Source organism: Euwallacea similis, unplaced genomic scaffold (genome assembly GCF_039881205.1).
Source record: "Euwallacea similis isolate ESF13 unplaced genomic scaffold, ESF131.1 scaffold_43, whole genome shotgun sequence".
In the NCBI taxonomy this organism is placed as follows: domain Eukaryota; kingdom Metazoa; phylum Arthropoda; class Insecta; order Coleoptera; family Curculionidae; genus Euwallacea; species Euwallacea similis.
Window position 1 is genome coordinate 250,155 of NW_027098668.1, and position 24,787 is coordinate 274,941.

Sequence of the window (24,787 nt, forward strand, 5' to 3'; positions counted from 1 at the left end):
CCGAGAAAAAAATTCACACACGTCAAATAAACCGGGTAAATATTAAAAGTTTGCACACTCCGCGCTCGGAAATTTCTGGTCCGATTCGGCCGTGTGACCACTCAAAATGTTCCTCTAGACAAGCTCCATCCAACGGTGGGATCAGTCGTGGGACTATTTTGATGAATTCCTGAGAAAAAAATTCACACACGTCAAATAAACCGGGTAAATATTAAAAGTTTGCACGCTCCACACTCGGAAATTTCTTGTCAGATTCGGCCGAGTAACCTCTCAAAATGTTCCTCTAGACAAGCTCTATCCAACGGTGGCATCAGCCGTGGGACTATTTTGATGAATTCCTGAGAAAAAAATTCACACACGTCAAATAAACCGGGTAAATATTAAAAGTTTGCTAGCTCCGCGCTCGGAAATTTCTTGTCCGATTCGGCCGTGTGACCACTCAAAATGTTCCTCTAGACAAGCTCTATCCAACGGTGGCATCAGCCGTGGGACTATTTTGATGAATTCCTGAGAAGAAAATTCACACACGTCAAATAAACCGGGTAAATATTAAAAGTTTGCGCGCTCCACACTCGGAAATTTCTGGTCAGATTCGGCCGTGTGACCATTCAAAATGTTCCTCTAGACAAGCTCTATCGAACGGTGGCATCAGCCGTGGGACTATTTTGATGAATTCCTGAGAAAAAAATTCACACACGTCAAATAAACCGGGTAAATATTAAAAGTTTGCACGCTCCACACTCGGAAATTTCTGGTCCGATTCGGCCGTGTGACCATTCAAAATGTTCCTCTAGACAAGCTCTATCCAACGGTGGGATCAGTCGTGGGACTATGTTGATGAATTCCCGAGAAAAAAATTCACACACGTCAAATAAACCGGGTAAATATTAAAAGTTTGCACACTCCGCGCTCGGAAATTTCTGGTCCGATTCGGCCGTGTGACCATTCAAAATGTTCCTCTAGACAAGCTCTATCGAACGGTGGCATCAGTCGTGGGACTATTTTGATGAATTCCTGAGAAAAAAATTCACACACGTCAAATAAACCGGGTAAATATTAAAAGTTTGCACGCTCCACACTCGGAAATTTCTTGTCAGATTCGGCCGAGTAACCTCTCAAAATGTTCCTCTAGACAAGCTCTATCCAACGGTGGGATCAGTTGTGGGACTATTTTGATGAATTTCTGAGAAAAAAATTCACAAACGTCAAATAAACCGGGTAATTATCAATAGTTTGCACGCTCCGCGCTCAGAAATTTCTGGTCTGATTCGGCCGTGTGACCACTCAAAATGTTCCTCTAGACAAGCTCTATCCAACGGTCGGATCAGTTGTGGATCTATTTTGATGAATTCCTGAGAAAAAAATTCACACACGTCAAATAAACCGGGTAATTATCAAAAGTTTGCACGTTCCACACTCGGAAATTTCTAGTCAGATTCGGCCGTGTGACCACTCAAAATGTTCCTCTAGACTAGCTCTATCCAACGGTGCGATCAGTCGTGGGACAATTTTGATGAATTCCTGAGATAGAAGTAGACACACGTCAAATAAACCGGGTAAATATTAAAAGTTTGCACACTCCGCGCTCGGAAATTTCTGGTTAGATTCGGCCTTGTGACCACTCAAAATGTTCCTCAAGACAAGCTCCATCCAACGGTGGGATCAGTCGTGGGACTATTTTGATGAATTCCTGAGAAAAAAATCCACAAACGTCAAATAAACCGGGTAAATATTAAAAGTTTGCACGCTCCACACTCGGAAATTTCTGGTCAGATTCGGCCGTGTGACCATTCAAAATGTTCCTCTAGACAAGCTCTATCCAACGGTGGGATCAGTCGTGGGACTATTTTGATGAATTCCCGAGAAAAAAATTCACACACGTCAAATAAACCGGGTAAATATTAAAAGTTTGCACGCTCCACACTCGGAAATTTCTGGTCTGATTCGGCCGTGTGACCACTCAAAATGTTCCTCTAGACAAGCTCTATCCAACGGTTCGGTCAGTTGTGGATCTATTTTGATGAATTCCTGAGAAAAAAATTCACACACGTCAAATAAACCGGGTAAATATTAAAAGTTTGCTAGCTCCGCGCTCGGAAATTTCTGGTCCGATTCGGCCGTGTGACCACTCAAAATGTTCCTCTAGACAAGCTCTATCCAACGGTCGGGTCAGTTGTGGATCTATTTTGATGAATTCCTGAGAAAAAAATTCACACACGTCAAATAAACCGGGTAAATATTAAAAGTTTGCACGCTCCACACTCGGAAATTTCTGGTCAGATTCGGCCGTGTGACCATTCAAAATGTTCCTCTAGACAAGCTCTATCCAACGGTGGGATCAGTCGTGGGACTATTTTGATGAATTCCCGAGAAAAAAATTCACACACGTCAAATAAACCGGGTAAATATTAAAAGTTTGCACGCTCCACACTCGGAAATTTCTGGTCAGATTCGGCCGTGTGACCATTCAAAATGTTCCTCTAGACAAGCTCTATCCAACGGTGGGATCAGTCGTGGGACTATTTTGATGAATTCCCGAGAAAAAAATTCACACACGTCAAATAAACCGGGTAAATATTAAAAGTTTGCACGCTCCGCGCTCGGAAATTTCTGGTCCGATTCGGCCGTGTGACCACTCAAAATGTTCCTCTAGACTAGCTCTATCCAACGGTGCGATCAGTCGTGGGACTATTTTGGTGAATTCCTGAGATAGAAGTAGACACACGTCAAATAAACCGGGTAATTATCAAAAGTTTGCACGCTCCGCGCTCGGAAATTTCTGTTCCGATTCGGCCGTGTGACCACTCAAAATGATCCTCTAGACTAGCTCTATCCAACGGTGCGATCAGTCGTGGGACTATTTTGATGAATTCCTGAGATAGAAGTAGATACACGTCAAATAAACCGGGTAATTATCAAAAGTTTGCACGCTCCACACTCGGAAATTTCTGGTCAGATTCGGCCGTGTGACCACTCAAAATGTTCCTCTAGACAAGCTCTATCCAACGGTCGGATCAGTCGTGGGACTATTTTGATGAATTTCTGAGAAAAAAATTCACAAACGTCATATAAACCGGGTAATTATCAATAGTTTGCACGCTCCGCGCTCAGAAGTTTCTGGTCTGATTCGGCCGTGTGACCACTCAAAATGTTCCTCTAGATAAGCTCTATCCAACGGTGCGATCAGTCGTGGGACTATTTTGATGAATTCCTGAGAAAAAAATTCACACACGTCAAATAAACCGGGTAAATATTAAAAGTTTGCACGCTCCACACTCGGAAATTTCTGGTCAGATTCGGCCGTGTGACCATTCAAAATGTTCCTCTAGACAAGCTCTATCCAACGGTGGGATCAGTCGTGGGACTATTTTGATGAATTCCCGAGAAAAAAATTCACACACGTCAAATAAACCGGGTAAATATTAAAAGTTTGCACACTCCGCGCTCAGAAGTTTCTGGTCTGATTCGGCCGTGTGACCACTCAAAATGTTCCTCTAGATAAGCTCTATCCAACGGTGCGATCAGTCGTGGGACTATTTTGATGAATTCCTGAGAAAAAAATTCACGCACGTCAAATAAACCGGGTAATTATCAAAAGTTTGCACGCTCCACACTCGGAAATTTCTGGTCCGATTCGGCCGTGTAACCACTCAAAATGTTCCTCAAGACAAGCTCTATCCAACTGTACGATCAGTCGTGGGACAATTTTAATGAATTCCTGAGAAAAAAATTCACACACGTCAAATAAACCGGGTAAATATTAAAAGTTTGCACGCTCCACACTCGGAAATTTCTGGTCAGATTCGGCCGTGTGACCACTCAAAATGTTCCTCTAGACAAGCTCTATCCAACTGTGCGATCAGTCGTGGGACTATTTTGATGAATTCCTGAGAAAAAAATACACACACGTCAAATAAACCGGGTAAATATTAAAAGTTTGCACGCTCCACACTCGGAAATTTCTGGTCAGATTCGGCCGTGTGACCACTCAAAATGTTCCTCTAGACAAGCTCTATCCAACGGTTGCATCAGTCGTGGGACTATTTTGATGAATTCCTGAGATAGGAGTAGACACACGTCAAATAAACCGGGTAAATATTAAAAGTTTGCACACTCCGCGCTCGGAAATTTCTGGTCCGATTCGGCCGTGTGACCACTCAAAATGTTCCTCTAGACAAGCTCTATCCAACGGTGGTATCAGTCGTGGGACAATTTTGATGAATTCCTGAGAAAAAAATTCAAACACGTCAAATAAACCGGATAAATATTAAAAGTTTGCACGCTCGACGCTCGGAAATTTCTGTTCCGATTCGGCCGTGTGACCACTCAAAATGTTCCTCAAGACAAGCTCTATCCAACTGTGCGATCAGTCGTGGGACAATTTTGATGAATTCCCGAGAAAAAAATTCACACACGTCAAATAAACCGGGTAATTATCAAAAGTTTGCACGCTCCGCGCTCGGAAATTTCTGGTCCGATTCGGCCGTGTGACCACTCAAAATGTTCCTCTAGACAAGCTCTATCCAACGGTGGCATCAGCCGTGGGACTATTTTGATGAATTCCTGAGAAAAAAATTCACACACGTCAAATAAACCGGGTAAATATTAAAAGTTTGCACGCTCGGGGCTCGGAAATTTCTGGTCCGATTCGGCCGTGTGACCACTCAAAATGTTCCTCTAGACAAGCTCCATCCAACGGTGGTATCAGTCGTGGGACTATTTTGATGAATTCCTGAGAAAAAAATTCACACACGTCAAATAAACCGGGTAAATATTAAAAGTTTGCACGCTCCACACTCGGAAATTTCTTGTCAGATTCGGCCGAGTAACCTCTCAAAATGTTCCTCTAGACAAGCTCTATCCAACGGTGGGATCAGTCGTGGGACTATTTTGATGAATTCCTGAGAAAAAAATCCACAAACGTCAAATAAACCGGGTAAATATTAAAAGTTTGCACGCTCCACACTCGGAAATTTCTTGTTAGATTCGGCCGTGTGACCACTCAAAATGTTCCTCTAGACAAGCTCTATCCAACGGTGGGATCAGTTGTGGGACTATTTTGATGAATTCCTGAGATAGATGTAGACACACGTCAAATAAACCGGGTAAATATTAAAAGTTTGCACACTCCGCGCTCGGAAATTTCTGGTCCGATTCGGCCGTGTGACCACTCAAAATGTTCCTCTAGACAAGCTCTATCCAACGGTCGGATCAGTTGTGGATCTATTTTGATGAATTCCTGAGAAAAAAATTCACACACGTCAAATAAACCGGGTAAATATTAAAAGTTTGCTAGCTCCGCGCTCGGAAATTTCTGGTCCGATTCGGCCGTGTGACCACTCAAAATGTTCCTCTAGACAAGCTCCATCCAACGGTGGGATCAGTCGTGGGACTATTTTGATGAATTCCCGAGAAAAAAATTCACACACGTCAAATAAACCGGGTAAATATTAAAAGTTTGCACGCTCCGCGCTCAGAAATTTCTGGTCTGATTCGTCCGTGTGACCACTCAAAATGTTCCTCTAGACAAGCTCTATCCAACGGTCGGATCAGTTGTGGATCTATTTTGATGAATTCCTGAGAAAAAAATTCACACACGTCAAATAAACCGGGTAAATATTAAAAGTTTGCTAGCTCCGCGCTCGGAAATTTCTGGTCCGATTCGGCCGTGTGACCACTCAAAATGTTCCTCTAGACAAGCTCTATCCAACGGTGGCATCAGCCGTGGGACTATTTTGATGAATTCCTGAGAAAAAAATTCACACACGTCAAATAAACCGGGTAAATATTAAAAGTTTGCTAGCTCCGCGCTCGGAAATTTCTGGTCCGATTCGGCCGTGTGACCACTCAAAATGTTCCTCTAGACAAGCTCCATCCAACGGTGGGATCAGTTGTGGATCTATTTTGATGAATTCCTGAGAAAAAAATTCACACACGTCAAATAAACCGGGTAAATATTAAAAGTTTGCACGCTCCACACTCGGAAATTTCTGGTCAGATTCGGCCGTGTGACCATTCAAAATGTTCCTCTAGACAAGCTCTATCCAACGGTGGGATCAGTCGTGGGACTATTTTGATGAATTCCCGAGAAAAAAATTCACACACGTCAAATAAACCGGGTAAATATTAAAAGTTTGCACGCTCCACACTCGGAAATTTCTTGTCAGATTCGGCCGAGTAACCTCTCAAAATGTTCCTCTAGACAAGCTCTATCCAACGGTGGCATCAGCCGTGGGACTATTTTGATGAATTCCTGAGAAAAAAATTCACACACGTCAAATAAACCGGGTAAATATTAAAAGTTTGCACGCTCCACACTCGGAAATTTCTGGTCAGATTCGGCCGAGTAACCTCTCAAAATGTTCCTCTAGACAAGCTCTATCCAACGGTGCGATCAGTCCTGGGACTATTTTGATGAATTCCTGAGATAGATGTAGACACACGTCAAATAAACCGGGTAAATATTAAAAGTTTGCACAATCCGCGCTCGGACATTTCTGGTCCGATTCGGCCGTGTGACCACTCAAAATGTTCCTCTAGACAAGCTCTATCCAACGGTCGGATCAGTTGTGGATCTATTTTGATGAATTCCTGAGAAAAAAATTCACACACGTCAAATAAACCGGGTAAATATTAAAAGTTTGCTAGCTCCGCGCTCGGAAATTTCTGGTCCGATTCGGCCGTGTGACCACTCAAAATGTTCCTCTAGACAAGCTCTATCCAACGGTGGCATCAGCCGTGGGACTATTTTGATGAATTCCTGAGAAAAAAATTCACACACGTCAAATAAACCGGGTAAATATTAAAAGTTTGCGCGCTCCACACTCGGAAATTTCTGGTCAGATTCGGCCGTGTGACCATTCAAAATGTTCCTCTAGACAAGCTCTATCCAACGGTGGGATCAGTCGTGGGACTATTTTGATGAATTCCCGAGAAAAAAATTCACACACGTCAAATAAACCGGGTAAATATTAAAAGTTTGCACACTCCGCGCTCGGAAATTTCTGGTCCGATTCGGCCGTGTGACCACTCAAAATGTTCCTCTAGACAAGCTCCATCCAACGGTGGGATCAGTCGTGGGACTATTTTGATGAATTCCTGAGAAAAAAATTCACACACGTCAAATAAACCGGGTAAATATTAAAAGTTTGCACGCTCCGCGCTCGGAAATTTCTGGTCCGATTCGGCCGTGTGACCACTCAAAATGTTCCTCTAGACAAGCTCTATCCAACGGTGGGATCAGTTGTGGGACTATTTTGATGAATTTCTGAGAAAAAAATTCACAAACGTCAAATAAACCGGGTAATTATCAATAGTTTGCACGCTCCGCGCTCAGAAATTTCTGGTCTGATTCGGCCGTGTGACCACTCAAAATGTTCCTCTAGACAAGCTCTATCCAACGGTCGGATCAGTTGTGGATCTATTTTGATGAATTCCTGAGAAAAAAATTCACACACGTCAAATAAACCGGGTAATTATCAAAAGTTTGCACGTTCCACACTCGGAAATTTCTAGTCAGATTCGGCCGTGTGACCACTCAAAATGTTCCTCTAGACTAGCTCTATCCAACGGTGCGATCAGTCGTGGGACAATTTTGATGAATTCCTGAGATAGAAGTAGACACACGTCAAATAAACCGGGTAAATATTAAAAGTTTGCACACTCCGCGCTCGGAAATTTCTGGTTAGATTCGGCCTTGTGACCACTCAAAATGTTCCTCAAGACAAGCTCCATCCAACGGTGGGATCAGTCGTGGGACTATTTTGATGAATTCCTGAGAAAAAAATCCACAAACGTCAAATAAACCGGGTAAATATTAAAAGTTTGCACGCTCCACACTCGGAAATTTCTGGTCAGATTCGGCCGTGTGACCACTCAAAATGTTCCTCTAGACAAGCTCCATCCAACGGTGGGATCAGTCGTGGGACTATTTTGATGAATTCCTGAGAAAAAAATTCACACACGTCAAATAAACCGGGTAAATATTAAAAGTTTGCTAGCTCCGCGCTCGGAAATTTCTGGTCCGATTCGGCCGTGTGACCACTCAAAATGTTCCTCTAGACAAGCTCTATCCAACGGTGCGATCAGTCCTGGGACTATTTTGATGAATTCCTGAGATAGATGTAGACACACGTCAAATAAACCGGGTAAATATTAAAAGTTTGCACACTCCGCGCTCGGAAATTTCTGGTCCGATTCGGCCGTGTGACCACTCAAAATGTTCCTCTAGACAAGCTCCATCCAACGGTGGGATCAGCCGTGGGACTATTTTGATGAATTCCTGAGAAAAAAATTCACACACGTCAAATAAACCGGGTAAATATTAAAAGTTTGCACGCTCCACACTCGGAAATTTCTGGTCCGATTCGGCCGTGTGACCATTCAAAATGTTCCTCTAGACAAGCTCTATCCAACGGTGGGATCAGTCGTGGGACTATGTTGATGAATTCCCGAGAAAAAAATTCACACACGTCAAATAAACCGGGTAAATATTAAAAGTTTGCACACTCCGCGCTCGGAAATTTCTGGTCCGATTCGGCCGTGTGACCATTCAAAATGTTCCTCTAGACAAGCTCTATCGAACGGTGGCATCAGTCGTGGGACTATTTTGATGAATTCCTGAGAAAAAAATTCACACACGTCAAATAAACCGGGTAAATATTAAAAGTTTGCACGCTCCACACTCGGAAATTTCTTGTCAGATTCGGCCGAGTAACCTCTCAAAATGTTCCTCTAGACAAGCTCTATCCAACGGTGGGATCAGTTGTGGGACTATTTTGATGAATTTCTGAGAAAAAAATTCACAAACGTCAAATAAACCGGGTAATTATCAATAGTTTGCACGCTCCGCGCTCAGAAATTTCTGGTCTGATTCGGCCGTGTGACCACTCAAAATGTTCCTCTAGACAAGCTCTATCCAACGGTCGGATCAGTTGTGGATCTATTTTGATGAATTCCTGAGAAAAAAATTCACACACGTCAAATAAACCGGGTAATTATCAAAAGTTTGCACGTTCCACACTCGGAAATTTCTAGTCAGATTCGGCCGTGTGACCACTCAAAATGTTCCTCTAGACTAGCTCTATCCAACGGTGCGATCAGTCGTGGGACAATTTTGATGAATTCCTGAGATAGAAGTAGACACACGTCAAATAAACCGGGTAAATATTAAAAGTTTGCACACTCCGCGCTCGGAAATTTCTGGTTAGATTCGGCCTTGTGACCACTCAAAATGTTCCTCAAGACAAGCTCCATCCAACGGTGGGATCAGTCGTGGGACTATTTTGATGAATTCCTGAGAAAAAAATCCACAAACGTCAAATAAACCGGGTAAATATTAAAAGTTTGCACGCTCCACACTCGGAAATTTCTGGTCAGATTCGGCCGTGTGACCATTCAAAATGTTCCTCTAGACAAGCTCTATCCAACGGTGGGATCAGTCGTGGGACTATTTTGATGAATTCCCGAGAAAAAAATTCACACACGTCAAATAAACCGGGTAAATATTAAAAGTTTGCACGCTCCACACTCGGAAATTTCTGGTCTGATTCGGCCGTGTGACCACTCAAAATGTTCCTCTAGACAAGCTCTATCCAACGGTTCGGTCAGTTGTGGATCTATTTTGATGAATTCCTGAGAAAAAAATTCACACACGTCAAATAAACCGGGTAAATATTAAAAGTTTGCTAGCTCCGCGCTCGGAAATTTCTGGTCCGATTCGGCCGTGTGACCACTCAAAATGTTCCTCTAGACAAGCTCTATCCAACGGTCGGGTCAGTTGTGGATCTATTTTGATGAATTCCTGAGAAAAAAATTCACACACGTCAAATAAACCGGGTAAATATTAAAAGTTTGCACGCTCCACACTCGGAAATTTCTGGTCAGATTCGGCCGTGTGACCATTCAAAATGTTCCTCTAGACAAGCTCTATCCAACGGTGGGATCAGTCGTGGGACTATTTTGATGAATTCCCGAGAAAAAAATTCACACACGTCAAATAAACCGGGTAAATATTAAAAGTTTGCACGCTCCACACTCGGAAATTTCTGGTCAGATTCGGCCGTGTGACCATTCAAAATGTTCCTCTAGACAAGCTCTATCCAACGGTGGGATCAGTCGTGGGACTATTTTGATGAATTCCCGAGAAAAAAATTCACACACGTCAAATAAACCGGGTAAATATTAAAAGTTTGCACGCTCCGCGCTCGGAAATTTCTGGTCCGATTCGGCCGTGTGACCACTCAAAATGTTCCTCTAGACTAGCTCTATCCAACGGTGCGATCAGTCGTGGGACTATTTTGGTGAATTCCTGAGATAGAAGTAGACACACGTCAAATAAACCGGGTAATTATCAAAAGTTTGCACGCTCCGCGCTCGGAAATTTCTGTTCCGATTCGGCCGTGTGACCACTCAAAATGATCCTCTAGACTAGCTCTATCCAACGGTGCGATCAGTCGTGGGACTATTTTGATGAATTCCTGAGATAGAAGTAGATACACGTCAAATAAACCGGGTAATTATCAAAAGTTTGCACGCTCCACACTCGGAAATTTCTGGTCAGATTCGGCCGTGTGACCACTCAAAATGTTCCTCTAGACAAGCTCTATCCAACGGTCGGATCAGTCGTGGGACTATTTTGATGAATTTCTGAGAAAAAAATTCACAAACGTCATATAAACCGGGTAATTATCAATAGTTTGCACGCTCCGCGCTCAGAAGTTTCTGGTCTGATTCGGCCGTGTGACCACTCAAAATGTTCCTCTAGATAAGCTCTATCCAACGGTGCGATCAGTCGTGGGACTATTTTGATGAATTCCTGAGAAAAAAATTCACACACGTCAAATAAACCGGGTAAATATTAAAAGTTTGCACGCTCCACACTCGGAAATTTCTGGTCAGATTCGGCCGTGTGACCATTCAAAATGTTCCTCTAGACAAGCTCTATCCAACGGTGGGATCAGTCGTGGGACTATTTTGATGAATTCCCGAGAAAAAAATTCACACACGTCAAATAAACCGGGTAAATATTAAAAGTTTGCACACTCCGCGCTCAGAAGTTTCTGGTCTGATTCGGCCGTGTGACCACTCAAAATGTTCCTCTAGATAAGCTCTATCCAACGGTGCGATCAGTCGTGGGACTATTTTGATGAATTCCTGAGAAAAAAATTCACGCACGTAAAATAAACCGGGTAATTATCAAAAGTTTGCACGCTCCACACTCGGAAATTTCTGGTCCGATTCGGCCGTGTAACCACTCAAAATGTTCCTCTAGACAAGCTCTATCCAACTGTGCGATCAGTCGTGGGACTATTTTGATGAATTCCTGAGAAAAAAATACACACACGTCAAATAAACCGGGTAAATATTAAAAGTTTGCACGCTCCACACTCGGAAATTTCTGGTCAGATTCGGCCGTGTGACCACTCAAAATGTTCCTCTAGACAAGCTCTATCCAACGGTTGCATCAGTCGTGGGACTATTTTGATGAATTCCTGAGATAGGAGTAGACACACGTCAAATAAACCGGGTAAATATTAAAAGTTTGCACACTCCGCGCTCGGAAATTTCTGGTCCGATTCGGCCGTGTGACCACTCAAAATGTTCCTCTAGACAAGCTCTATCCAACGGTGGTATCAGTCGTGGGACAATTTTGATGAATTCCTGAGAAAAAAATTCAAACACGTCAAATAAACCGGATAAATATTAAAAGTTTGCACGCTCGACGCTCGGAAATTTCTGTTCCGATTCGGCCGTGTGACCACTCAAAATGTTCCTCAAGACAAGCTCTATCCAACTGTGCGATCAGTCGTGGGACAATTTTGATGAATTCCCGAGAAAAAAATTCACACACGTCAAATAAACCGGGTAATTATCAAAAGTTTGCACGCTCCGCGCTCGGAAATTTCTGGTCCGATTCGGCCGTGTGACCACTCAAAATGTTCCTCTAGACAAGCTCTATCCAACGGTGGCATCAGCCGTGGGACTATTTTGATGAATTCCTGAGAAAAAAATTCACACACGTCAAATAAACCGGGTAAATATTAAAAGTTTGCACGCTCGGGGCTCGGAAATTTCTGGTCCGATTCGGCCGTGTGACCACTCAAAATGTTCCTCTAGACAAGCTCCATCCAACGGTGGGATCAGTCGTGGGACTATTTTGATGAATTCCTGAGAAAAAAATTCACACACGTCAAATAAACCGGGTAAATATTAAAAGTTTGCACGCTCCACACTCGGAAATTTCTTGTCAGATTCGGCCGAGTAACCTCTCAAAATGTTCCTCTAGACAAGCTCTATCCAACGGTGGGATCAGTTGTGGGACTATTTTGATGAATTTCTGAGAAAAAAATTCACAAACGTCAAATAAACCGGGTAATTATCAATAGTTTGCACGCTCCGCGCTCAGAAATTTCTGGTCTGATTCGGCCGTGTGACCACTCAAAATGTTCCTCTAGACAAGCTCTATCCAACGGTCGGATCAGTTGTGGATCTATTTTGATGAATTCCTGAGAAAAAAATTCACACACGTCAAATAAACCGGGTAATTATCAAAAGTTTGCACGTTCCACACTCGGAAATTTCTAGTCAGATTCGGCCGTGTGACCACTCAAAATGTTCCTCTAAACTAGCTCTATCCAACGGTGCGATCAGTCGTGGGACTATTTTGATGAATTCCTGAGATAGAAGTAGACACACGTCAAATAAACCGGGTAAATATTAAAAGTTTGCACACTCCGCGCTCGGAAATTTCTGGTTAGATTCGGCCTTGTGATCACTCAAAATGTTCCTCAAGACAAGCTCCATCCAACGGTGGGATCAGTCGTGGGACTATTTTGATGAATTCCTGAGAAAAAAATCCACAAACGTCAAATAAACCGGGTAAATATTAAAAGTTTGCACGCTCCACACTCGGAAATTTCTTGTTAGATTCGGCCGTGTGACCACTCAAAATGTTCCTCTAGACAAGCTCTATCCAACGGTGGGATCAGTTGTGGGACTATTTTGATGAATTCCTGAGATAGATGTAGACACACGTCAAATAAACCGGGTAAATATTAAAAGCTTGCACACTCCGCGCTCGGAAATTTCTGGTCCGATTCGGCCGTGTGACCACTCAAAATGTTCCTCTAGACAAGCTCTATCCAACGGTCGGATCAGTTGTGGATCTATTTTGATGAATTCCTGAGAAAAAAATTCACACACGTCAAATAAACCGGGTAAATATTAAAAGTTTGCTAGCTCCGCGCTCGGAAATTTCTGGTCCGATTCGGCCGTGTGACCACTCAAAATGTTCCTCTAGACAAGCTCTATCCAACGGTGGCATCAGCCGTGGGACTATTTTGATGAATTCCTGAGAAAAAAATTCACACACGTCAAATAAACCGGGTAAATATTAAAAGTTTGCGCGCTCCACACTCGGAAATTTCTGGTCAGATTCGGCCGTGTGACCATTCAAAATGTTCCTCTAGACAAGCTCTATCCAACGGTGGGATCAGTCGTGGGACTATTTTGATGAATTCCCGAGAAAAAAATTCACACACGTCAAATAAACCGGGTAAATATTAAAAGTTTGCACACTCCGCGCTCGGAAATTTCTGGTCCGATTCGGCCGTGTGACCACTCAAAATGTTCCTCTAGACAAGCTCCATCCAACGGTGGGATCAGTCGTGGGACTATTTTGATGAATTCCTGAGAAAAAAATTCACACACGTCAAATAAACCGGGTAAATATTAAAAGTTTGCACGCTCCACACTCGGAAATTTCTTGTCAGATTCGGCCGAGTAACCTCTCAAAATGTTCCTCTAGACAAGCTCTATCCAACGGTGGCATCAGCCGTGGGACTATTTTGATGAATTCCTGAGAAAAAAATTCACACACGTCAAATAAACCGGGTAAATATTAAAAGTTTGCACACTCCGCGCTCGGAAATTTCTGGTCCGATTCGGCCGTGTGACCACTCAAAATGTTCCTCTAGACAAGCTCCATCCAACGGTGGCATCAGTCGTGGGACTATTTTGATGAATTCCTGAGAAAAAAATTCACACACGTCAAATAAACCGGGTAAATATTAAAAGTTTGCTAGCTCCGCGCTCGGAAATTTCTGGTCCGATTCGGCCGTGTGACCACTCAAAATGTTCCTCTAGACAAGCTCTATCCAACGGTCGGATCAGTCGTGGGACTATTTTGATGAATTCCCGAGAAAAAAATTCACACACGTCAAATAAACCGGGTAAATATTAAAAGTTTGCACGCTCCACACTCGGAAATTTCTGGTCTGATTCGGCCGTGTGACCACTCAAAATGTTCCTCTAGATAAGCTCTATCCAACGGTGCGATCAGTCGTGGGACTATTTTGATGAATTCCTGAGAAAAAAATTCACACACGTCAAATAAACCGGGTAAATATTAAAAGTTTGCACGCTCCACACTCGGAAATTTCTGGTCAGATTCGGCCGTGTGACCATTCAAAATGTTCCTCTAGACAAGCTCTATCCAACGGTGGGATCAGTCGTGGGACTATTTTGATGAATTCCCGAGAAAAAAATTCACACACGTCAAATAAACCGGGTAAATATTAAAAGTTTGCACACTCCGCGCTCAGAAGTTTCTGGTCTGATTCGGCCGTGTGACCACTCAAAATGTTCCTCTAGATAAGCTCTATCCAACGGTGCGATCAGTCGTGGGACTATTTTGATGAATTCCTGAGAAAAAAATTCACGCACGTCAAATAAACCGGGTAATTATCAAAAGTTTGCACGCTCCACACTCGGAAATTTCTGGTCCGATTCGGCCGTGTAACCACTCAAAATGTTCCTCAAGACAAGCTCTATCCAACTGTACGATCAGTCGTGGGACAATTTTAATGAATTCCTGAGAAAAAAATTCACACACGTCAAATAAACCGGGTAAATATTAAAAGTTTGCACGCTCGGCGCTCGGAAATTTCTGGTCCGATTCGGCCGTGTGACCACTCAAAATGTTCCTCAAGACAAGCTCTATCCAACTGTGCGATCAGTCGTGGGACTATTTTGATGAATTCCTGAGAAAAAAATACACACACGTCAAATAAACCGGGTAAATATTAAAAGTTTGCACGCTCCACACTCGGAAATTTCTGGTCAGATTCGGCCGTGTGACCACTCAAAATGTTCCTCTAGACAAGCTCTATCCAACGGTTGCATCAGTCGTGGGACTATTTTGATGAATTCCTGAGATAGGAGTAGACACACGTCAAATAAACCGGGTAAATATTAAAAGTTTGCACACTCCGCGCTCGGAAATTTCTGGTCCGATTCGGCCGTGTGACCACTCAAAATGTTCCTCTAGACAAGCTCTATCCAACGGTGGTATCAGTCGTGGGACAATTTTGATGAATTCCTGAGAAAAAAATTCAAACACGTCAAATAAACCGGATAAATATTAAAAGTTTGCACGCTCGACGCTCGGAAATTTCTGTTCCGATTCGGCCGTGTGACCACTCAAAATGTTCCTCAAGACAAGCTCTATCCAACTGTGCGATCAGTCGTGGGACAATTTTGATGAATTCCCGAGAAAAAAATTCACACACGTCAAATAAACCGGGTAATTATCAAAAGTTTGCACGCTCCGCGCTCGGAAATTTCTGGTCCGATTCGGCCGTGTGACCACTCAAAATGTTCCTCTAGACAAGCTCTATCCAACGGTGGCATCAGCCGTGGGACTATTTTGATGAATTCCTGAGAAAAAAATTCACACACGTCAAATAAACCGGGTAAATATTAAAAGTTTGCACGCTCGGGGCTCGGAAATTTCTGGTCCGATTCGGCCGTGTGACCACTCAAAATGTTCCTCTAGACAAGCTCCATCCAACGGTGGGATCAGTCGTGGGACTATTTTGATGAATTCCTGAGAAAAAAATTCACACACGTCAAATAAACCGGGTAAATATTAAAAGTTTGCACGCTCCACACTCGGAAATTTCTTGTCAGATTCGGCCGAGTAACCTCTCAAAATGTTCCTCTAGACAAGCTCTATCCAACGGTGGGATCAGTTGTGGGACTATTTTGATGAATTTCTGAGAAAAAAATTCACAAACGTCAAATAAACCGGGTAATTATCAATAGTTTGCACGCTCCGCGCTCAGAAATTTCTGGTCTGATTCGGCCGTGTGACCACTCAAAATGTTCCTCTAGACAAGCTCTATCCAACGGTCGGATCAGTTGTGGATCTATTTTGATGAATTCCTGAGAAAAAAATTCACACACGTCAAATAAACCGGGTAATTATCAAAAGTTTGCACGTTCCACACTCGGAAATTTCTAGTCAGATTCGGCCGTGTGACCACTCAAAATGTTCCTCTAAACTAGCTCTATCCAACGGTGCGATCAGTCGTGGGACTATTTTGATGAATTCCTGAGATAGAAGTAGACACACGTCAAATAAACCGGGTAAATATTAAAAGTTTGCACACTCCGCGCTCGGAAATTTCTGGTTAGATTCGGCCTTGTGATCACTCAAAATGTTCCTCAAGACAAGCTCCATCCAACGGTGGGATCAGTCGTGGGACTATTTTGATGAATTCCTGAGAAAAAAATCCACAAACGTCAAATAAACCGGGTAAATATTAAAAGTTTGCACGCTCCACACTCGGAAATTTCTTGTTAGATTCGGCCGTGTGACCACTCAAAATGTTCCTCTAGACAAGCTCTATCCAACGGTGGGATCAGTTGTGGGACTATTTTGATGAATTCCTGAGATAGATGTAGACACACGTCAAATAAACCGGGTAAATATTAAAAGTTTGCACACTCCGCGCTCGGAAATTTCTGGTCCGATTCGGCCGTGTGACCACTCAAAATGTTCCTCTAGACAAGCTCTATCCAACGGTCGGATCAGTTGTGGATCTATTTTGATGAATTCCTGAGAAAAAAATTCACACACGTCAAATAAACCGGGTAAATATTAAAAGTTTGCTAGCTCCGCGCTCGGAAATTTCTGGTCCGATTCGGCCGTGTGACCACTCAAAATGTTCCTCTAGACAAGCTCTATCCAACGGTGGCATCAGCCGTGGGACTATTTTGATGAATTCCTGAGAAAAAAATTCACACACGTCAAATAAACCGGGTAAATATTAAAAGTTTGCGCGCTCCACACTCGGAAATTTCTGGTCAGATTCGGCCGTGTGACCATTCAAAATGTTCCTCTAGACAAGCTCTATCCAACGGTGGGATCAGTCGTGGGACTATTTTGATGAATTCCCGAGAAAAAAATTCACACACGTCAAATAAACCGGGTAAATATTAAAAGTTTGCACACTCCGCGCTCGGAAATTTCTGGTCCGATTCGGCCGTGTGACCACTCAAAATGTTCCTCTAGACAAGCTCCATCCAACGGTGGGATCAGTCGTGGGACTATTTTGATGAATTCCTGAGAAAAAAATTCACACACGTCAAATAAACCGGGTAAATATTAAAAGTTTGCACGCTCCACACTCGGAAATTTCTTGTCAGATTCGGCCGAGTAACCTCTCAAAATGTTCCTCTAGACAAGCTCTATCCAACGGTGGCATCAGCCGTGGGACTATTTTGATGAATTCCTGAGAAAAAAATTCACACACGTCAAATAAACCGGGTAAATATTAAAAGTTTGCACACTCCGCGCTCGGAAATTTCTGGTCCGATTCGGCCGTGTGACCACTCAAAATGTTCCTCTAGACAAGCTCCATCCAACGGTGGCATCAGTCGTGGGACTATTTTGATGAATTCCTGAGAAAAAAATTCACACACGTCAAATAAACCGGGTAAATATTAAAAGTTTGCTAGCTCCGCGCTCGGAAATTTCTGGTCCGATTCGGCCGTGTGACCACTCAAAATGTTCCTCTAGACAAGCTCTATCCAACGGTCGGATCAGTCGTGGGACTATTTTGATGAATTCCCGAGAAAAAAATTCACACACGTCAAATAAACCGGGTAAATATTAAAAGTTTGCTAGCTCCGCGCTCGGAAATTTCTTGTCCGATTCGGCCGTGTGACCACTCAAAATGTTCCTCTAGACAAGCTCTATCCAACGGTGGCATCAGCCGTGGGACTATTTTGATGAATTCCTGAGAAAAAAATTCACGCACGTCAAATAAACCGGGTAATTATCAAAAGTTTGCACGCTCCACACTCGGAAATTTCTGGTCCGATTCGGCCGTGTAACCACTCAAAATGTTCCTCAAGACAAGCTCTATCCAACTGTACGATCAGTCGTGGGACAATTTTAATGAATTCCTGAGAAAAAAATTCACACACGTCAAATAAACCGGGTAAATATTAAAAGTTTGCACGCTCGGCGCTCGGAAATTTCTGGTCCGATTCGGCCGTGTGACCACTCAAAATGTTCCTCAAGACAAGCTCTATCCAACTGTGCGATCAGTCGTGGGACTATTTTGATGAATTCCTGAGAAAAAAATACACACACGTCAAATAAACCGGGTAAATATTAAAAGTTTGCACGCTCCACACTCGGAAATTTCTGGTCAGATTCGGCCGTGTGACCACTCAAAATGTTCTTCTAGACAAGCTCTATCCAACGGTTGCATCAGTCGTGGGACTATTTTGATGAATTCCTGAGATAGGAGTAGACACACGTCAAATAAACCGGGTAAATATTAAAAGTTTGCACACTCCGCGCTCGGAAATTTCTGGTCCGATTCGGCCGTGTGACCACTCAAAATGTTCCTCTAGACAAGCTCTATCCAACGGTGGTATCAGTCGTGGGACAATTTTGATGAATTCCTGAGAAAAAAATTCAAACACGTCAAATAAACCGGATAAATATTAAAAGTTTGCACGCTCGACGCTCGGAAATTTCTGTTCCGATTCGGCCGTGTGACCACTCAAAATGTTCCTCAAGACAAGCTCTATCCAACTGTGCGATCAGTCGTGGGACAATTTTGATGAATTCCCGAGAAAAAAATTCACACACGTCAAATAAACCGGGTAATTATCAAAAGTTTGCACGCTCCGCGCTCGGAAATTTCTGGTCCGATTCGGCCGTGTGACCACTCAAAATGTTCCTCTAGACAAGCTCTATCCAACGGTGGCATCAGCCGTGGGACTATTTTGATGAATTCCTGAGAAAAAAATTCACACACGTCAAATAAACCGGGTAAATATTAAAAGTTTGCACGCTCGGGGCTCGGAAATTTCTGGTCCGATTCGGCCGTGTGACCATTCAAAATGTTCCTCTAGACAAGCTCTATCCAACGGTGGGATCAGTTGTGGGACTATTTTGATGAATTTCTGAGAAAAAAATTCACAAACGTCAAATAAACCGGGTAATTATCAATAGTTTGCACGCTCCGCGCTCAGAAATTTCTGGTCTGATTCGGCCGTGTGACCACTCAAAATGTTCCTCTAGACAAGCTCTATCCAACGGTCGGATCAGTTGTGGATCTATTTTGATGAATTCCTGAGAAAAAAATTCACACACGTCAAATAAACCGGGTAATTATCAAAAGTTTGCACGTTCCACACTCGGAAATTTCTAGTCAGATTCGGCCGTGTGACCACTCAAAATGTTCCTCTAAACTAGCTCTATCCAACGGTGCGATCAGTCGTGGGACTATTTTGATGAATTCCTGAGATAGAAGTAGACACACGTCAAATAAACCGGGTAAATATTAAAAGTTTGCATACTCCGCGCTCGGAAATTTCTGGTTAGATTCGGCCTTGTGATCACTCAAAATGTTCCTCAAGACAAGCTCCATCCAACGGTGGGATCAGTCGTGGGACTATTTTGATGAATTCCTGAGAAAAAAATCCACAAACGTCAAATAAACCGGGTAAATATTAAAAGTTTGCACGCTCCACACTCGGAAATTTCTTGTTAGATTCGGCCGTGTGACCACTCAAAATGTTCCTCTAGACAAGCTCTATCCAACGGTGGGATCAGTTGTGGGACTATTTTGATGAATTCCTGAGATAGATGTAGACACACGTCAAATAAACCGGGTAAATATTAAAAGTTTGCACACTCCGCGCTCGGAAATTTCTGGTCCGATTCGGCCGTGTGACCACTCAAAATGTTCCTCTAGACAAGCTCTATCCAACGGTCGGATCAGTTGTGGATCTATTTTGATGAATTCCTGAGAAAAAAATTCACACACGTCAAATAAACCGGGTAAATATTAAAAGTTTGCTAGCTCCGCGCTCGGAAATTTCTGGTCCGATTCGGCCGTGTGACCACTCAAAATGTTCCTCTAGACAAGCTCTATCCAACGGTGGCATCAGCCGTGGGACTATTTTGATGAATTCCTGAGAAAAAAATTCACACACGTCAAATAAACCGGGTAAATATTAAAAGTTTGCGCGCTCCACACTCGGAAATTTCTGGTCAGATTCGGCCGTGTGACCATTCAAAATGTTCCTCTAGACAAGCTCTATCCAACGGTGGGATCAGTCGTGGGACTATTTTGATGAATTCCCGAGAAAAAAATTCACACACGTCAAATAAACCGGGTAAATATTAAAAGTTTGCACACTCCGCGCTCGGAAATTTCTGGTCCGATTCGGCCGTGTGACCACTCAAAATGTTCCTCTAGACAAGCTTCATCCAACGGTGGGATCAGTCGTGGGACTATTTTGATGAATTCCTGAGAAAAAAATTCACACACGTCAAATAAACCGGGTAAATATTAAAAGTTTGCACGCTCCACACTCGGAAATTTCTTGTCAGATTCGGCCGAGTAACCTCTCAAAATGTTCCTCTAGACAAGCTCTATCCAACGGTGGCATCAGCCGTGGGACTATTTTGATGAATTCCTGAGAAAAAAATTCACACACGTCAAATAAACCGGGTAAATATTAAAAGTTTGCACACTCCGCGCTCGGAAATTTCTGGTCCGATTCGGCCGTGTGACCACTCAAAATGTTCCTCTAGACAAGCTCCATCCAACGGTGGCATCAGTCGTGGGACTATTTTGATGAATTCCTGAGAAAAAAATTCACACACGTCAAATAAACCGGGTAAATATTAAAAGTTTGCTAGCTCCGCGCTCGGAAATTTCTGGTCCGATTCGGCCGTGTGACCACTCAAAATGTTCCTCTAGACAAGCTCTATCCAACGGTCGGATCAGTCGTGGGACTATTTTGATGAATTCCCGAGAAAAAAATTCACACACGTCAAATAAACCGGGTAAATATTAAAAGTTTGCTAGATCCGCGCTCGGAAATTTCTTGTCCGATTCGGCCGTGTGACCACTCAAAATGTTCCTCTAGACAAGCTCTATCCAACGGTGGCATCAGCCGTGGGACTATTTTGATGAATTCCTGAGAAAAAAATTCACACACGTCAAATAAACCGGGTAAATATTAAAAGTTTGCGCGCTCCACACTCGGAAATTTCTGGTCAGATTCGGCCGTGTGACCATTCAAAATGTTCCTCTAGACAAGCTCTATCCAACGGTCGGGTCAGTTGTGGATCTATTTTGATGAATTCCTGAGAAAAAAATTCACACACGTCAAATAAACCGGGTAAATATTAAAAGTTTGCTAGCTCCGCGCTCGGAAATTTCTGGTCCGATTCGGCCGTGTGACCACTCAAAATGTTCCTCTAGACAAGCTCTATCCAACGGTCGGGTCAGTTGTGGATCTATTTTGATGAATTCCTGAGAAAAAAATTCACACACGTCAAATAAACCGGGTAAATATTAAAAGTTTGCACGCTCCACACTCGGAAATTTCTGGTCAGATTCGGCCGTGTGACCATTCAAAATGTTCCTCTAGACAAGCTCTATCCAACGGTGGGATCAGTCGTGGGACTATTTTGATGAATTCCTGAGAAAAAAATTCACACACGTCAAATAAACCGGGTAAATATTAAAAGTTTGCACGCTCCACACTCGGAAATTTCTTGTCAGATTCGGCCGAGTAACCTCTCAAAATGTTCCTCTAGACAAGCTCTATCCAACGGTGGGATCAGTTGTGGGACTATTTTGATGAATTTCTGAGAAAAAAATTCACAAACGTCAAATAAACCGGGTAATTATCAATAGTTTGCACGCTCCGCGCTCAGAAATTTCTGGTCTGATTCGGCCGTGTGACCACTCAAAATGTTCCTCTAGACAAGCTCTATCCAACGGTCGGATCAGTTGTGGATCTATTTTGATGAATTCCTGAGAAAAAAATTCACACACGTCAAATAAACCGGGTAATTATCAAAAGTTTGCACGTTCCACACTCGGAAATTTCTAGTCAGATTCGGCCGTGTGACCACTCAAAATGTTCCTCTAGACTAGCTCTATCCAACGGTGCGATCAGTCGTGGGACAAATTTGATGAATTCCTGAGATAGAAGTAGACACACGTCAAATAAACCGGGTAAATATTAAAAGTTTGCACACTCCGCGCTCGGAAATTTCTGGTTAGATTCGGCCTTGTGACCACTCAAAATGTTCCTCAAGACAAGCTCCATCCAACGGTGGGATCAGTCGTGGGACTATTTTGATGAATTCCTGAGAAAAAAATCCACAAACGTCAAATAAACCGGGTAAATATTAAAAGTTTGCACGCTCCACACTCGGAAATTTCTGGTCAGATTCGGCCGTGTGACCATTCAAAATGTTCCTCTAGACAAGCTCTATCCAACGGTGGGATCAGTCGTGGGACTATTTTGATGAATTCCCGAGAAAAAAATTCACACACGTCAAATAAACCGGGTAAATATTAAAAGTTTGCACGCTCCACACTCGGAAATTTCTGGTCTGATTCGGCCGTGTGACCACTCAAAATGTTCCTCTAGACAAGCTCTATCCAACGGTCGGGTCAGTTGTGGATCTATTTTGATGAATTCCTGAGAAAAAAATTCACACCCGTCAAATAAACCGGGTAAATATTAAAAGTTTGCTAGCTCCGCGCTCGGAAATTTCTGGTCCGATTCGGCCGTGTGACCACTCAAAATGTTCCTCTAGACAAGCTCTATCCAACGGTCGGGTCAGTTGTGGATCTATTTTGATGAATTCCTGAGAAAAAAATTCACACACGTCAAATAAACCGGGTAAATATTAAAAGTTTGCACGCTCCACACTCGGAAATTTCTGGTCAGATTCGGCCGTGTGACCATTCAAAATGTTCCTCTAGACAAGCTCTATCCAACGGTGGGATCAGTCGTGGGACTATTTTGATGAATTCCCGAGAAAAAAATTCACACACGTCAAATAAACCGGGTAAATATTAAAAGTTTGCACGCTCCGCGCTCGGAAATTTCTGGTCCGATTCGGCCGTGTGACCACTCAAAATGTTCCTCTAGACTAGCTCTATCCAACGGTCGGATCAGTCCTGGGACTATTTTGGTGAATTCCTGAGATAGAAGTAGACACACGTCAAATAAACCGGGTAATTATCAAAAGTTTGCACGCTCCGCGCTCGGAAATTTCTGTTCCGATTCGGCCGTGTGACCACTCAAAATGATCCTCTAGACTAGCTCTATCCAACGGTGCGATCAGTCGTGGGACTATTTTGATGAATTCCTGAGATAGAAGTAGATACACGTCAAATAAACCGGGTATATATCAAAAGTTTGCACGCTCCACACTCGGAAATTTCTGGTCAGATTCGGCCGTGTGACCACTCAAAATGTTCCTCTAGACAAGCTCTATCCAACGGTCGGATCAGTCGTGGGACTATTTTGATGAATTCCCGAGAAAAAAATTCACACACGTCAAATAAACCGGGTAAATATTAAAAGTTTGCACGCTCCGCGCTCGGAAATTTCTGGTCCGATTCGGCCGTGTGACCACTCAAAATGTTCCTCTAGACTAGCTCTATCCAACGGTGCGATCAGTCGTGGGACTATTTTGATGAATTCCTGAGATAGAAGTAGATACACGTCAAATAAACCGGGTAATTATCAAAAGTTTGCACGCTCCACACTCGGAAATTTCTGGTCAGATTCGGCCGTGTGACCACTCAAAATGTTCCTCTAGACAAGCTCTATCCAACGGTCGGATCAGTCGTGGGACTATTTTGATGAATTTCTGAGAAAAAAATTCACAAACGTCATATAAACCGGGTAATTATCAATAGTTTGCACGCTCCGCGCTCAGAAGTTTCTGGTCTGATTCGGCCGTGTGACCACTCAAAATGTTCCTCTAGATAAGCTCTATCCAACGGTGCGATCAGTCGTGGGACTATTTTGATGAATTCCTGAGAAAAAAATTCACACACGTCAAATAAACCGGGTAAATATTAAAAGTTTGCACGCTCCACACTCGGAAATTTCTGGTCAGATTCGGCCGTGTGACCATTCAAAATGTTCCTCTAGACAAGCTCTATCCAACGGTGGGATCAGTCGTGGGACTATTTTGATGAATTCCCGAGAAAAAAATTCACACACGTCAAATAAACCGGGTAAATATTAAAAGTTTGCACAATCCGCGCTCGGAAATTTCTGGTCCGATTCGGCCGTGTGACCACTCAAAATGTTCCTCTAGACAAGCTCTATCCAACGGTGGTATCAGTCGTGGGACAATTTTGATGAATTCCCGAGAAAAAAATTCACAAACGTCAAATAAACCGGGTAATTATCAATAGTTTGCACGCTCCGCGCTCAGAAGTTTCTGGTCTGATTCGGCCGTGTGACCACTCAAAATGTTCCTCTAGATAAGCTCTATCCAACGGTGGCATCAGCCGTGGGACTATTTTGATGAATTCCTGAGAAAAAAATTCACGCACGTCAAATAAACCGGGTAATTATCAAAAGTTTGCACGCTCCACACTCGGAAATTTCTGGTCCGATTCGGCCGTGTAACCACTCAAAATGTTCC